Genomic DNA, 18,156 nt, shown 5'->3' with positions numbered 1-18,156 from the left:
CTTATATTTATAGGATTCATAAACTTCAAGTACCCTCACAGACCTATGCTGTCATTGACATTTCTAATACTTGGAAATAAACAGGTGGCATAAATCCTTTCTTGATAGATCTAAGTCTACATACATAATCATTAATAAAATTAAATCAGATATTTAGAGTGAATGAGTTGTCTATGAGATTAGACAAACACTAGATGAGTTTGCTTTTAATTTATTTTTTAATGCCATCTTCTAGTTTTCACAAACTGTTCTTGTTTTTGCATATGTGACATTATGATTTATAATAAATATATATTTGGTTTTAGTCCCTTTCTATCGCTAAGTTCCTAAAACCCTTGGAATTTCATAAATAATAAAGAGCAATAAGGGTGAAAAGAGTACATTTTATTATTCATAACAAGTCCCTTTCAACCAAGTCTGAGGTTATGTTAATGAGATAACTTTTAGAAAGCCCCTAAAGAGGGACTGGTTGCCAGGGGAACCAATCCAGGGAGGGAAGAGGGCCTGGAGATAGAGGTCAATCACCAATGGCCAATGATTTAATCAGCCATGCCCCTGTAATGAAGACTCCAAAAAAACTCAAAAAGACAGTGTTTGATGAGCTTCCAGAACTCTGATTACTGAACCAGAATGCATCCATGGGCTGGGACAGAAGCTCTAGTATTCAGGACCCTTCCAGACCTTGCACTATGTACAGGCATATCTCTGAGATGTTGCAAGTTTGGTTCCAGACCACTGCAATGAAGTGAATCTCACAATAGAGTGAGTCACACAAATTTTTTGGTTTCTCAGTACACTTAAAATTATACTTACCCTGTACTATAGTCTATTAAGTGTGCAATAACATTATTTCTAAAGAAAACAATGTATATGCCTTAGTTAAAAAAACTTTATTGCTAAAAAATTCATACCATCATCTGAGCCTTCAGTGAAAAGTGATCTTTTTGCTGATGGAGGGTCTTGCCTTGTTGTTGATGGCTTGACTGATCAAGGTGGTGATTGATGAAGGTTGGGGTAGCTATGACAGTTTCTTAAAATAAGACAAAAATGAAGTTTGCTGTATCTATTGACTCTTCCTTCATAAATAATTTCTCTGTTGCATGCAATGCTATTTGATAGCATTTTATCCACAGTAGAACTTCTTAAAAATTTTGAGTCAGTCCTCTCAAACTGCTGTTGCCTTATCAATTGTTAGTGTAATATTATAAATCCTTTGTCATTTCAACAGTCTTAACAGCATATTATCAGGAATAGATTCCATCTCAAGAAATCATTTTCTTTGCTCATCCATAAGGAGCAACTCCTTATCCATTAAAGTTTCATCATCAGATTGCAGCAATTCAGTCATATCTTCAGACTCCATTTCTAATTCTGGTTCTCTTGCTGTTTTCACCACATCTGCAATTACTTCCACCCCTGAAGTTTTTAGCCCCTCCAAGATGTCTGTGAGGGTTGGAATCAACTTCTTACAAACTTCTGTTAATGTTTATATTTTGACCTCTTCTCATGAATCAAAAATGTTATTAATGGCATCAAGAATGGTGAATCCTTTCCAGAAGATTTTTAATTGAATTTGCTCAGATCCATCAGAGAAATCATTATGTACGGCAGCTATAGCCTTATGAAATATATTTCTTTCATAATAAGACTTGAAAGTCAAAATTACTCTTGATCCATGGGCTGCAGAATGGATGTTGTATTACCAGGCATGAAAACAACATTAATCTCATTGTACATCTCCATCGAAGCTCTTGGGTGACCAGCTGTATTGTCAGTGAGCAGTAATATTTTGAAAGGAACTTTTTTTTTTCTGACAGTAGGTCTCAAGAGTGGGCTTAAAATACTCAGTAAACCACATGTTATCAACAGATGTGCAGTCATCCAGTCTTTGTTGTTCCATTTATAGAGCACAGCCAGAGTATATTTAATGTAATTCTTAAGGGTGCTAGTATTTTTAGAATGGTCAATGAGCATTGGCTTCAACTTAAATTCACCAGCTGCATTAGCACCTAACAAGAGAGTTAGCCTGTTCTTTGATGTTTTGAAGCCAGGTGTTGACTTCTCCTCTCTAGCTATGTAAGTCCCAGATGGCATCTTTCTCCAATATTAGGTTGTTTTGCCTACATTGAAAATCTGTTGTCTAGTGTAGCCACCTTCATGAATTTTCTTACCTAGATCTTCTGGATAACTTGATGCAGCTTTTATATCAACACTTGAGGCTTTATCTTGTGCTTTTATGTTAGGGAAATGGCTTCTTTCCTTAAACCTCATGAATCAGCCTCTGCTAGCTTCAGACTTTGCTTCTGCAGCTTCCTTACCTTTCTCAGCTTTCATGGAACTGAAGAGAGGGCCTTTCTCTGGATCAGGCTTTGTTTTAAGGGAATGTTGTGGCTGGTTAGATCTTCTATCCAGACCACTAAAACTTTCTCGTTGTCAGCAATAAGGCCGTTTTTCTTTCTTATCATTCATGTGTTCACTGGAGTAGCATTGTTAATTCCTTCAGGAACTTGTCTCTTGTATTCACATCTTGGCTAAGTGTTTGCTGCAGCAGGCTTAGCATTGGCTTATCTCAACGTTCGACAGGCCTTACTCAGTAAGCTTAATCATTTCTAGCTTTTGATTTGAAGTGAGAGACGTGTGACTCTGCCTTTCACATGAACACTTGCAGGCCATTGCAGAGTTATTAAATGTCCTAATTTTGATATTGTTGTGTCTCAGGGATTAGGGAGGCCCAAGGAGAGGATAGCAGTCGGTTGATAGAGCAGTCATCAGAACACACACAACGTTATTAAGTTCATGGTCTTATATGGCCATGGTTTGTGGCACCTCAAAACAATAACAATAGAAACATAAAAGATCACTGATCACAGATCACCGTAACAAATATAATAATAGTGAAAAAGTGGGAAATATTTTGAGAATTACCAAAATGTTCCACAAAGATGAAGAAAGCAAATGCTGTTGAAAAAATGGCTCCATAGACTTACTCAATGCAGGGTGGCCACAAAACTTTAATTTGTAAAAATTGCAATATCTGTGAAGTGCAGTAAGGGAGAGGGCAGTAAAACGAGGTATGCCTGTGTCTTTTAATTTGCCTGCTCATTTATATCCTTTAATATCCTTTGTAATGGAGCAGTAATTTGATTAGTAAATTGGTTTCCTGAGTTCTGGGAGCTGCTCTAGAGAAATAACAGAACCCATGAGGAGCTAATAGGAACCTTCAATTCATAGCTTGTCAGAAGCACAGGTAACTATCTGAACTTGTGATTGGCATCTGAACTGGGGGCAGTCTTGTAGGACTGAGGCTTCACCTGTGGGATCTGACATATCTTCAGGTAAATAGAGTCAGAATTGAGCTAAATTTGTAGGCCACCCACTCAAGGTTCACTGTAAATTGGAGAATTACTGGGTGGTGTTGGATAATACACAGCAGAGAGTGGAAATGCTATATTAACTTTGAATATTTTTAAACACTTTTTTTCTTTTGTGGCCCTATGTTTTTGTAAAGACCATATTTTTGACTCCTGAATCCTTCTCTGTGTCTTCCTCCACTTATTTTTGCCTCCCAATTTCCTACTACTCTGCATAGCACCTACTGCTTTTCAAGATCACTGGATTTTTTTTTCTTAAATCCCAAGTTTAGATTCTCCATATATGTACTTCTCTTTTGGTCTCAAAACACAAGTATAAAATTAAAACTCTCAAATATTATAATACAAATCATTTGAGGATAGTTTAATATGAAAAGTGTATAAATATATTCTATGCAAATGTATTTAAAGTTAGTTTTTACATTTTTATTATAATTCAAATTTTTGATAAATATTTTTATAATGCAGTTTTGATATTTTTGTTATAATAAACTTATATTTTTAATTTAAAATTTAGTAAGAGAAAATATTATGGAAACTTTGGAGTTCATGAGAAATCTTATTTATATTCCGATTTTTGATATTTGGATATTTTGCCTGAAAAAAGAGTAGTTTGATTCAAATGAGGATAATAGTCTCAACTGAAAACTTTTCTTTTTCCACAGCAACATTCTTTGCAGTTTTTGTAACACCTGCATTTTCTTATTGCCTCCCTTACGGTTCTATTTGGAACCATGAGAGTGTCATAAACTAGAAGAAAAAAAACAGTGCAGTGGAGCTTCTAGTAAAGGTAGAGTAGGTATTTCAGATCAAGCTTTGCTGCCGAGGACAACTAGCTAACAGAAAATGGAGAAATGTTACAGACAGCACCAGAATTAATAGGGAACTATCAAGGGGAAGATTCATAGCCAGAATGTTTTCCCCTATGAGTGTTTTTCAGTTCCTGAATGGGTTGATAAAGGGTTGAGCAATTCTTTTGACAGCTTCTTTGGGTTCAGAGGAAAGGGATAGGTGTCCAGGGTGGCCTCATAGGGATATGGAAAAACTGAATGTAGTACCCTGCAGGGATAGCAGCTCAGTTTTTTAATTCTCTCATACCTGGAATTGGGTTGAGGTAGTATTATTGTTATTCTCTCTAGAGACCTGGCAGAGCAAATATTAATACTCTCTGGAATAAGATATTATCATCTGAAAAGTCAAATGATCTATAAAGATTAAAAAAAAAAAAAACTGGCTCCTAGTGGAAAGTCATCAAGAACAGGAATAGAGAACACATCATGAAGAAAAGCAATAAAAACAGAAGATAGAAACATACCCACTATGTTCCAAATGGTAAAGTTATTAGACACAGATTTTGAAATAATGATCTCACTCTGTCAAAAAAGTTAAAGCAAATATTGAGTATTTACAGAAGACTGGGAAATTTAAAATACTAAATGGAAATATTGGATTTCCGTAAATTCAAATGAAGAAACCAGTTGATGAGTTTAACCCATACTAGACACAGTTGAAAAGAGAAGTAATCAAGAGGATAGCTTAGAAGTAAATATTCAGAATAAAGGACAGAGAAGTAAAAAATGAAAATTACAGAATAATGGAATGTGACATATATCACACAGAAAGCAGGCCTAACTTTCTGAAATTTTAATCCAAGGAAAATTAGATAGGAAATGGGGCAGAAGCAGTATCTGAAGAGAAGATGGCTGAGAATTGAATGAAACTGGAAAAAGGCATCAAGTTATCAAGTCACAGAATCGAGAGCACTATAAAACCCAATCATGATAAAAATAAATTGAAACTCAGTTTTGTATTTAAAAACTGCTGAGATAAAAATATAAAGAGCCAGAGTTAAAAGCAACCAGAGATTAAAGACATGTTATGTTTCAAAGAACAATAAGATTAGCAATTGGGTTTTCAGTAGAAATGATGGAAACCAGAATACAGTGGAATGGCATCTTTAAATGATGAAAGAATACAAATATTAACATAATTTTTTTTTTTTTTTTTTTTTTTTTTTTTTGCATTACACGGGCCTCTCACTGTTGTGGCCTCTCCCGTTGCGGAGCACGGGCTCTGGACGCGCAGGCTCAGCGGCCATGGCTCATGGGCCCAGCCGCTCCGCGGCATGTGGGATCTTCCCGGACTGGGGCACGAACCTGTGTCTCCCGCACCGGCAGGCGGACTCGCAACCACTGCGCCACCAGGGAAGCCCTTAACATAATTTTATACTCAGCAAACTGTAATTCAAAAACATAGTCAAATTAAAGATGTTTTCAGAAAAACGAGATGAGAGAATTTATTATAGGAAGATGCATAGTAAAAGAAACACTAAAGGGGTTCTTCAGGAGAAGGAAACTTGTCTTCAGTGACAGCAGGAAATTATAAGGAAATAAGAATACCATGAAGGGGGAAATATTTGGGAATATCTAGATGAATTTGACTTCATTAAACAAAAATAATGTTATCTTATGGGGTTTAGCACAACTTAAAATAATAGGGGTTAGGCACATTGAGTTAAAAGAGTTTATAATTTTAGAACAAAAAGAGGGAGAAATTGAATAATAAAAACATTCAAAAAAAAGTTGAGAGAAGGAAAATAAGAAAACAGACAAATGGCCTAAATAGAGAATATTGAAAAGTATAGTATATTTAAAGTCAAATATATGAATATATATGTATATATATGGATTAAATGTTTCAATTAAAACCAAGATTTTCAGATTACGTAAAATAAAGTCTAGAGTAATCTATCAAAAATATAAAGACATACAATTTGAATTGGTGAGTTGTATATTTAAACTATTTCTCAATAAAGTTGTTAAAAATGACAGATATATCAAAAGAAGAGGGGAAAAAAGGTAGTTCATGCAGACACTTAAAAAAATTCTAAGTTATATTAATGGTAGGAATACTATAATTAAAGGTAAAAATAATAAAGATAGGCACTCCATAATAATTTTAATTCACCAAGGAGTTATAATATGTCTAAAATTGTATAAATGATTTAGTATTCAAGAAGATATAAAAAGGAAAATTTACAGAACTATAGCAGAAAAAGCAAGTCCACAAAGATAGTGGGAAATTTTATTATGCTCCTTCAGTAACTGATAGAAAAAGCAGATCAAAAATCAGTCAAACTATAAAATATTTGAAAAACAGCAAACTTGACATAGTGGATATAATGTATAGAATGTTATACCCAACAAATGCAGAAACAAACATTCTTTTCAGCACACACATTTACAAAAATCGTAAAAAATAAACTGGGTCATTAAGCAAGTCTTAAGGCCAAAAATGGAAATCATAAAAAGAAAATGACTTAGCCACAAATTATTTTATATAAAAGTAAGTTATAAAGTTAAATAGAAAGCCCCAGTATGTTTGACAACTAAGGAAAATACTTTTAAATAACTCAAAAGTCAAAGGGAAAATCATAATATAGACTAGAACAGGTTTTAACCTCAATGATAATAAAAATAACATGTCAAAACTTGTGGGAGGCAGAAGAAACTTTGCTTAGAGAGAATTTTTGGCTTTCACTGCATATATTTGAAAAGAAGGTAGACAATATCAGTGAACCAAGCATCCTTATTAAGAAGTTATATGGCAGTAATTTGTATGTTTTCTAAAAATAGGAGAATTAAAATAAGACAAAAATAGAGTTAATAAAATATAAAGAATAAAGAACAATCAAAAGATCAGTAAAATTGACAAACCCTGGTGTGTTAAGGGAAAGAGAGAGACAGATATAGAAAGAGAAAAAGACCAATTTCAAGAATATTATGCTTAGAGATTCCAACTAACATTCTGGAAAAGACAAAACTGTGGAGACATTAAAAAGTCTGTGGTTGCCAGAGATTAGGAGAGTAGGTGAAGGGCAGAGTGGTGGAGGACTGAGAATTTTTAGGGCAGTGTAAATACTCTCTATGATCCTATAATGATGGATACAATTATTATACATTGTCCAAACCCATATAATATAGAACACCAAGAGTGAACCCTAATGTAAGCTGTGGACTTCGGGGGATTATGATGTGTTGTAACAAATGTACCACTCTGGTGTGGGATGTTGATAAAGGGAAAGGCTATGCATGTGTGAGGGCAGAGAGTATATGAGAAATCTCTGTATCTTCTCAACTTTACTGTGAACCTAAACTGCTTAAAAAAATAAAATTTTAGGGCTTCCCTGGTGGCGCAGCGGTTAAGAATCTGCCTACCAGGGCAGGGGACACGGGTTTGAGCCCTGATCCCTGAAGATCCCTCATGCCGCGGAGCAACTAAGCCCGTGCACCACAACTACTGAGCCTGCGTGCCTAGAGCCTGTGTGTGCTCCACGACAACAGAAGCCACCACAATGAGAGGCCCGTGCAGGGCAGTGAAGAGTAGCCCCCGCTCACCGCAACTAGAGAAAGCCCATGTGCAGCAACAAAGACCCAGTGCAGCCAAAAATAAATAAAATAAAATAAATTAATTTTAAAAAAGAAATAAAATTTTAATAGAAAAATTCTCAGAAACATTAAAAAGTTGAGGATGTAATGAATAATCTTGAAATCAATAATATAATAATATAGCAGACACAGGAGAAATAGAAATTTGAGCAATCTTATGAATACTACCTAAATTTAATCACTAGTTAAAAACCTTTCTACAAACATTTTTTTTTTTTCAAATTTAAGGGAAACATTACAAAGCAATGCAAAACAAAAATCTAGGTCTAGATGCTTTCATTTGGTGAACACTTCCAAATATTTAAGCAATAAATAATTCAATTTTGCTCAAAAACCTGTAGGGGGAAAAAAAAGCCACAGCACAAATGCTTCCCAATTCATGTTATAAGGATGGACTACTTCCAGGAAGGACATTTTTATTTCTATCTTAAGTATGAATATAGAATTCCATATTGTAATAGAAATATTATCAAACTTAATTCAGGAAATTATAAAAAAGGGTAATGCACCATAACCAGTTTGGTCTTATTTGGTCTTATGTAAGGTTAGTTTAATGTCAGAAGATCTATTAATGAAACATACTAACAGGAAAATAAAAATTATAACATCATCTCAAAAATGTTGCAAAGGAGAGCTGATAACATTTAATATTTAGTCATTATTTTTAAAAATGTTAGAAAACCAAGAATAAAAGGAATATTCTCAGTCTAATAAATGAATACACCAAAAAAATGTGCTATAGCAAAAACAGTGCTTGATATTGAAATTTTTAAAGTCATACACTTAAAATAGAGACATAGGTAGCTGCTGTCACCAGTCTTCAGCATTTTATTGGAGACATTAACAGCATAGTAAACCAAAAGAAACAAAAGGAATGTAATTTAAAAGGAATCCTCATTATTCACATATGATAATGTATAGATAGAAGCAAAAAAATACAAATAAAGTATTAAAATCAATAAACTACTTTAGCAAGGTTTCTGGATGCAAGTTAAAGCACAAAACTCAATTCCAAAGAAAATGAAATTCTAAAACAATGTCGTTTAAAATAACATAAAACATATCAAATAATAAATCTAGCAGACAAAGTGCAATACGGCTCTGGAAGAGACTACAAAATATTACTGAGAGAATTTAAAGGAAATGTAAGTATATTCATGTGTCTATCATGTTTATGGAGTGAAACATTCATTATTGTAAAGATGCTAACTTTCCCTAAATTCACCTTTAGATTCACAGCAATCCCCATCAAAATCCCAGTAGGAGTTTTATGGAACATGATGGGCCGAAACTAAAATTGATATGAAAATGCAGAATGCTAATAGCCATTATACTCTGCCTTGAAGAAGATGAGCAAAGGGGAGGGAGGACGTGTTCCTTCAGATATCAAGACTGATATCACATTGCAGTAAAGGAGACGTGTCATTTGTGCAAGAATAGATAAATAATCATTCGAACATAAAATACTACAGCAAATAAGTAGATTTGTGCATATACGGGCACAATTCAAATGTAAGTTGTAATGTAGAGCAATAGGAAATGAAAGTGTCTTCAGCAAATGATGGTAGATCCTGATGGAAAATAGTGAAACTTGATGGCTACCTCACACCGTATATTAAAAATGAATTCCAGGAGATTATAAATTTAGGTGGGAAATATAAAACTTCTGAAAGATAATATAGAAGAATATCTTTAAAATGGAGCGGGGCAATATTTCTTAAATAAGACACACAAAATGTTAACCAAAAAAGAAAATATTGGTAAATTGGACATTAGATATCAGAACTTATTTTCAAAAGATGCCTGTAAGAGAAACAAAAGCAGTTCACAGAGTGGGAGAATTTACTTACAATACATAAATGGGTAAAGGACTAGTGTCCAGAATATGTAAAGAACTCCTACTAATTAATAAGAAAAAATCCCCAAAGGAACCTGTAAGAAAGATGGGAAAGAGGCTTCAATAAGATATCCAAGTGTCAAATAAAAGTCTGAAAAGTTCTCAATCTTATTGGTATTCAAGGAAATGGAAAATAAAACCTGATGAGAGACCACTATGTATCCATTGGAATGGTTTAAAGAAATATTTATTTACTTTTTAATTTTTATTGGAGTATAGTTGCTTTACAGTGTTGTGTTAGTTTCTACTGTACAGTGAAATGAATCAGCTATACATATGCATATATACCCTCTTTTTTGGATTTCCTTCCCATTTAGGTCACCACAGTGCAATAAGTAGAGTTCCCTGTGCTATACAGTATGTTCTCAATAGTTGTCTGTTTTATACATAGTATTGATAGTATGTATGTGTCAATCCCAATCTCCCAATTTTTCCCACACCCCCCTTCCCCCTTGGGATCCATACATCTGTTCTCTATGTTTGTGTCTCTATTTCTGCTTTGCAAATAAGATCATCTATACCATTTTTCTAGATTGGAATGATTAACATTTAAAAGACTGGCAACTCCAAGTGTGGGCAAAGGTGTAGAACATTGGGAGCTCTCTTACACTGCAGAAGGGAGAGTAACTTGGGAAATCAATTTGGCCCTCTCTCCTAAATGTGAATGTTTGCATACTCCATTTCCCACCAGTTATGCCCCTAGATATGTAGCAAAGAAGAATATGTACAAGAGACATGTACAAGAATATTCATAGCAAAGTTATGTAGGATATTTGGGTAAATGAAATTGTCATATGTGCAAATAATAGAGTACTATAAATTAATGAAAATGAAAGACCTATAGATACACTGAACAATATGGCTAAATCTTAACAAATATAATATTGGTTGAATGACACCAGACATAAAAAACTATGATATCATTTATACATATTTCAAAAAATAAAACAAACTGGTTTTAGGCTTTTAGGCTTAATTTGTACAAAATATAAAGAAATATAAAGTGATTGCCATGAAACTCAGTTATCTTTTAGAAGTTGGGAGGGAGTATGGGATTATATTTCTGGGTTGTTAGCAATGCTCTATTTCTTAATCTAGATGATGACTACACAAGTATTTGTGATAAAATTTTGTTATATAGTATTGTAAGATATTTTACAATAAAAAGGGTTAAAGAAAATATTTATATTTCAACATCTTCTTTCAGAAACACCTAACAGATTGTTGGGGTAGGGATAATCTGGAAAAATTGCATGTACTAACCAGAGCTGTGGTCGAGGTTACCTCCATGAGTGCCAACAAAATGCACTAAGGCAAATTACTAGAATCAAGACGTGTCAATCAGGTGTGCGATTCTGCAGAAACCAAAAGTCACAGCAGCAGCTTTCTCAGCACTGCTGCTCTGGACAGAACAAACTAAAAACCAAACCAAACCAAACCAACAAACAAAAAACCAGAGAATCTAAATTTGTGAAGGCAGTTTTCAGCTTTACCTTCTGTCAGGAGTTATCTTTGCACAGTTGGATGCGAATCTCCTACATGGTCTCTCCAAGTGGCCATCTCTAATGCATCTCTAATGTACCTGCTAAAAGAGCTTTCAGAAGTGGGATTAATTGACTTTTGTGACCAGTACTTATTTGATCACTAAGACTGTGCCATGGATGGGATGGTGGTGATTAAATTACTTTCTGAACTAATTGAGAAAGTTTCACTGCTTGTTAGCAACAGTTACAATAAAAAGGCCCTGTTGCCAAAAGAAATACATGGATTTTTAAGATCAAATAAAATTATATGTTGCCTGCAGTTGTTAAAAGTCTTAAAATTGTGGTTTTAGCAGAACATTTCTTTCAAATCTCAGTGATTAGGGAGGATTATATTTAAATTTTATATAACAAGCATATTTGAAGTATTTGGCTATTAAGTCCAATAAAGATATTAGAAAGTATACTGGAATTAATGGCAAAATATATCTAATGTGGTCAACCCTGCAATATCAGCCTTTTAGATACTGCGTCACTCTTAAATTCAGGCTCCACTTTTCTCAGTGTAGTTCTCATGCTTCCATGAAGATATTCTCTGTTTTATCTTTTAACGGTTATAAAATTCTGAAATGACTTCCTACATAAAAACAGCAATTGCTATTTAGTTTCTGCTCAACATTTTGCTCTCCCTTTTCTCAAATTCCTGTTTACGTTGTTTTTAATTTTGGAGACTCTTCTTTATTTTCTTCACTTTTTGTTCCTTGTGCCACTCTTACAGCAATGAAACAATAATTTGTGCAATAATCCAATCACCTTTAATATAATTTTTATTATTCATGTATTTTTCTGATTTTATTATTTTTTCTTCTATTTTATTGACTTATGAACACCTGAATTTTTTCTTAGACTTTTGCCTGCTACCTCTACTTTCCCTGAGTCTCAATCACTCCATGATTTTAATTACCATCTATTACTAGTAGCTACCAAGTCAGTATTTATACGCTAGATAGCTGTAGTAAACACTCGGTTCATATTAACACTGTTTCTATAAAGACATGCCAGAACTTGGTGTTTGATAGGGAAGCCTCTTTTTTTTTCTTTTTTCTTAGTTGGAGTATAATTCCTTTACAATGTTTTGTTAGCTTCTGCTGTACAACAAAGTGAATCAGCTATACGTATACATATATCCCCTCCCTCTTGGACCTCCCTCCCCCCCCCATCCCACCCCTCTAGGTCGTCACAGAGCATTGAGCTGAGCTCCCTGTGTTATACAGCAGGTTCCCACTAGCTACCTGTTTTATACATGGTAGTGTATATATGTCCATCCTAATCTTCCAGTTCATCCCACCCTCCTTTTCCCCCGTGTCCACCCTTCTGTTCTCTATGTCTATGTCTCTATTCCTGCCCTGCAAATAAGTTCATCTGTACCATTTTTCTAGATTCCACATATATGCCTTAATATATGATGTTTGTTTTTCTCTTTCAAACTTACTTCACTCTGTATGACAGACTCTAGGTCCATCCACATCTCTACAAATGACCCAATTTCATTCCTTTTTATGGCTGAGTAATGTTCCATTGTATATATGTACCACATCTTCTTTATCCATTCTTCTGTCGATGGACATTTAGGTTGCTTCCATGTCCTGGCTATTGTAAATAGTGCTGCAGTGAACATCGGGGTACATGTGTCTTTTTGAATTATGGTTTTCTCAGGGTATATGCCCAGTAGTGAAATTGCTAAGTCATATGGTAGCTCTAGTTTTAGTTTCTTAAGGAACCTCCATACTTTTCTCCATAGTGGCTGTATCAATTTACATTCCCACCAACAGTGCAAGAGGGTTCCTTTTTCTCCACACTCATTTCAGCATTGATTGCTTTTAGATTTTTTGATGATGGCCATTCTGACCAGTGTGAGGTGATACCTCATTGTAGTTTTGATATGCATTTCTCTAATAATTAGTGATGTTGAGCATCTTTTCATGTGCCTCTTGGCCATCTGCATGTCTTCTTTGGAGAAATGTCTATTTAGGCCTCTGCCCATTTTTTGATTTTTTTTTTTTTGTTTGATATTGAGCTGCCTGAGCTATTCGTATATTTTGGAGATTAACCCTTTGTCAGTTGCTTCATTTGAAAATATTTTCTCCCATTCTGAGGGTTGTTTTTTTGGCTTGTTTATGGTTTGCTTTGCTGTGCAAAAACTTTTAAGCTTAATTAGATTCCATTTGCTTATTTTTGTTTTTATTTTCATTACTCTAGGAGGTCAGTGAAAAAAGATCTTGCTATGATTTATGTCAAAGAGTGTTCTTCCTGTGTTTTCCTCTAAGAGTTTTATAGTGTCTGGCCTTAACATTTAGGTCTTTAATCCATTTTGAGTTTAGCTTTGTGTATGGTGTTAGGTAGTGTTCTAATTTCATTCTTTTACATGTAGCTGTCCAGTTTTCCAAGCACCACTTATTGAAGAGGCTTTCTTTTCTCCACTGTATATTCTTGCCTCCTTTGTCATAGATTAGGTGACCATAGGTAGTGGGTTTATCTCTGGGCTTTCTATCCTGTACCATTGATCTATATTTCTGTTTTTGTGCCAGTACCATACTGTCTTGATTACTGTAGCTTTGTAGTATAGTCTGAAGTCAGGGAGCCTGTTTCCTCCAGCTCCGTTTTTTTTTTTTTTTTCTCAAGATTGCTTTGACTATTTGGGGTCTTTTGTGTTTCCATACAAACTGTAAAATTTTTTATTCTAATTCTGTGAAAAACTGCCATTGGTAATATGATAGGGCTTGCATTGAATCTGTAGATTGCTTTGGGTAATATAGTTATTTTCACAGTATTGAGTCTTTCAATCCAAGAACATGGTATATCTCTCCATCTGTTTGTGTCATCTTTTATTTCTTTCATCAGTATTTTATACTTTCCTGAGTACAGATCTTTTGCCTCCTTATGTAGGTTTTAGGGCAACCTCTTTCATTTATTCATCCTAATATTTGTTGAGAACACTATTGTTAGAGAATAAATTTCTTAGTTATTTTAGTAGTGACATTAGGGTATGGGAAAGCATGTTTGGGTGGGAAGAAATCACTTCAACTAAGTAAATGGCTGGGGAAATATAGATTCCAAACTAATGAGTAACTGTTCAACATCAAGGATCAGAAAAAAGGGATAATAGCTTTATCCCTTTATTTGAATTTGTTGGCATTTTATTACATTTTTTCTCAATTTATTTCACCCCAAAATCTCATTGCTTTCTGTTTATGAGTCATGATTCTATTTATTAAACCCCCCTGGTACAATAAATCTTAAAGGCTGAGCTCCTTTTACCACTATCAATATTATGGTTATGATTAGCATGAAAGAAGTATATTACACACTCAATGCCTGAACACAAAAGGAAACAAACAAAAAAAAGTTCTTTTTGTACTGTGAAAGATGGCATGTATTGGTACCTCCTTAGAACCTTCTTAAAATATATATTCTTAAGCTATAGAATATGAAATACAAAAAAAAATTTTGGAAATGGGAGATGAACAGGCTTAGAGTCTGCTTATAAGAAAATTATTTAAATATAAATTGAAAGTAAAAGTTTCAAAAAATATTTTTTCACATTCAGGTGAGAATGGAAATGTTGGTGTATTTTGTTGGTTTCATAAATTCTTAATCTTCAAGACATGCTAAACATTTATGGCATACTAACAGTATAGAAATCTTTGCCCCCCAGTATGGCATCCTCATAGCATAACTGGGGGTTCTCAAATTTGAACAAGCACCAAAATTCCCTGCAGAATTTGTTAAACTAAGATCACTGGGCCCCACTCCTAGAGTTTCTGATACAGTCGTAAATCTGGGGAATGGACTGAGAATTTGCATTTCTAGTAAGTTCCTAGTTGATGCTTCCTAGAAGACCACACATTGGGAAGCATGGACATATAATATTAATAATACTTTCTTTCATACCTCTTTTGAAACATTCTATACATTTAATAGGCTACATCAATAAGTAGTTGAAGAAAGTAAAAAGTGTAGCTTGATTTAGGACCTGCATAATGGTACTCCTTTCACAAAATTCTTATTTAAACCTTGACCAAGCCATTTGTACATTTAAGATAAAATCATTTACACAAAGCTTCAGGGAGCAATTTTATTGTATTAATTCCTAGACCAACATGCTTACTGAAATATGACAAACTTTCTAGTCTCTTTCCTGGAAACAACACTGTGCAAAGGACAACTTATTTGGAGAACTATTTCAGAAAGAGCTCCAACATCATGAGTGATTATTATGCACAGCAGGTGTAAATGAATTATTTATCAAATATGTTTTCATTATTTCTCAGTGAAAACATGGAAGATCTTTTTCCAAGCACTCAATTTCAACAATCATTTGTACACAGAGCAGGTCTTTACTTAGACAAATATTTATGGATATGCTTTCATATGAAAAATGAAAGAGCTATTACAAATACAAACACTATACCATATTTTGAAAGCTTAAAGTGAATAATTAGTAAATAATTATGCCGTTTGATAAGCAATTTTCTTCATTGCTCACTTTTCTTCATTTTATATTTTAGCATTTGGTACTTTTAAAGAATTTATTATATACCCCTTTCTTAGAAGAAAAAACCTAAAATCATAAGCTGTTTATGCTACTTGATATTGTAATGATGACAGATATTGCAGTGATGAGCTCACTGTTTTCAAGTAAGTGTCACTGAACAAATATGCTCAGGGAAACAAGAATTTTAACTGTCTCCATAAAGGTTTTCCATACATATGTATTAATAGTATGGAGGCTGTTAGGTCAAATAGATCTATTAATTCCTCTCTAAGATCAGCAAGGATATGTTTATGTGTGAATGTGCACACACACACATGCTCACACAACATAAACATAGGCTCTTCTGGCACAGAGTACCTATTTCTCCCTCATATGAACCAAAATTTTCATCATACAATGGATCTGACCTGTGTAGAGATCAGTTTTTAAAATCTAAAGAGACAAATTACATCATAAGATTGTGTACTCATTGTCAAGATTATTAGCTTGCTAAATTGATATATTAAAACGTTGTAAAAAAATAGTTTACAAGTTGTTTAGCTAATTTGGTGGATCAGTTCAGTTTATAGAGTATTTTCAATAGTCTCATGTAGGGAACCTGATTTATCAGTTATCAAGTATGTTATCATTCTTCAAATGGAGATAATTATCTTTGAAAATGCATTTGTATGATTTCAGTTGCCTAGTTATTCACTTAAGCTGGATCCATACCATTTCCCTCCATGAAAACAACTGGTCATTTCAGTAGAAAAATCAGTGCAACCGTTTATTTGATATCTTGTAGGGTATATTTATTTTGCAAGTGATTCTTTCACAATTCAAATCGTTTATTTATATCAAGATATCCTAACTTTAACGAAATATCCTAAACTCTCCAAGACCAACCAAAGACTGTCATGGAAAGAGATTTGTTATTACAAAGAGTAAGAGAATAGTTTACATGCTATTCCAAACAAAATTTTATTTATTATTTTCAAAGAAAAATAATTAGTAATATAGGATAAAATTATCAAGCTATCAAATCTAGGTACTTCCTAATAAAACAAGGTTTCTTATAAAATGTGGTACTTATTAGAAGAGCCATCTGGTGGCCTGGTTGTAGGCTAACCATGTTTTATCAGGTTTTTAGTACACATAATTATAGTTGAGGAAATCTGGTACAGATATTTATAATAGTAAATGAAATCTATAACTGTTGTTTCCCACGTAAGAAGAAATCATTTTTGGAAATCTGTTTCATTTAGATGAAATATCTAATTGTTTACAACAAAGTTCTGGATGTGAAATTGCATCCTCTTTTCTTTCTATGTATTGAAATTTTATAGGCGACTAACCAAAGACAAAACAATACAAGAAGTGCACATCATCTTGTCAAACTTGTGATCATTTACCTTTCTGTTATCTTTAATGCTTACTATAACTACATAACCTGAATTTAAATATTTACATTATTTTGTACAGACCCCAAGATACTAACACTAGATTTCATATTAGAATGATTTCAGGTATGGAAAATTATATATATACATATATATATATATATTATATCCCCTATGTAATAATTTCTTAAACTTAGGAATATTTTATTATTATAACTCACAAAGAATAAGAAGCCATGCATTACTCTAGTAATCCTATTTTTTGTTAGGCTACATAATTTAAAGAATTCTAAAACATTGAAAAATCACAATGACAATAGAGGGATTAGAACTTTAAAAAATGAACATCTGTAGAGTAAAAAGAAATTGATGATGTATCACAGAAAAGAGAAGGCAAGCTTCACTTAATTATAACTTTTAAGTTATTAAGGGACATTGTGTGATCTCTAACATATGCATCTTTACTGCAGATTTAGGTTAAAATTCTAACCTGTGGTTTTGAAGTTCAAAAATAAGAGTTTTTTGAAAGTAAGAGAATTTTATTCTGTAACATATTACTAACAAATGTTGTTGGATTTCTTTGAAGATGGATAACTCCTTCACCTCTCTTTAGCTAATTATGGGGAAATGGAACCTGTCTTCCCATACACTATCTTGTATGCAAATATGGTGGTATAGAGTACTTGGATGATAAAGCCAGGTAGAAATAGTATAAATCCCAGGTTATCATTTGTAAACTACTTAACTGAATATTTTACCTTGCTGAACCAGTTTTCTCCTCTGTAAATTGGGAATAGGATAACCTTTGTCATAGGAGTAGAATACCTTTTTAAAAAACTTAAATTTCCTAGCATAGTGGTTAACACTGGAGTACTCAGTAATTGTTCTTTTTGTCTCTTCCTGCATGGTTTCTGAACACTCAGTCCTGTATGATACATCAGTCTTTTCCAGGCTTGTTTGTTATTTTGTTGGGGCTATTAGTTTAGTCATCTTTGCATATTCCCCATGTCTTTTGGGTATTATCA

Source organism: Mesoplodon densirostris, chromosome 3 (assembly GCF_025265405.1).
Source record: "Mesoplodon densirostris isolate mMesDen1 chromosome 3, mMesDen1 primary haplotype, whole genome shotgun sequence".
Taxonomy (NCBI): domain Eukaryota; kingdom Metazoa; phylum Chordata; class Mammalia; order Artiodactyla; family Ziphiidae; genus Mesoplodon; species Mesoplodon densirostris.
Note: the sequence above shows the minus strand (reverse complement) of the source record.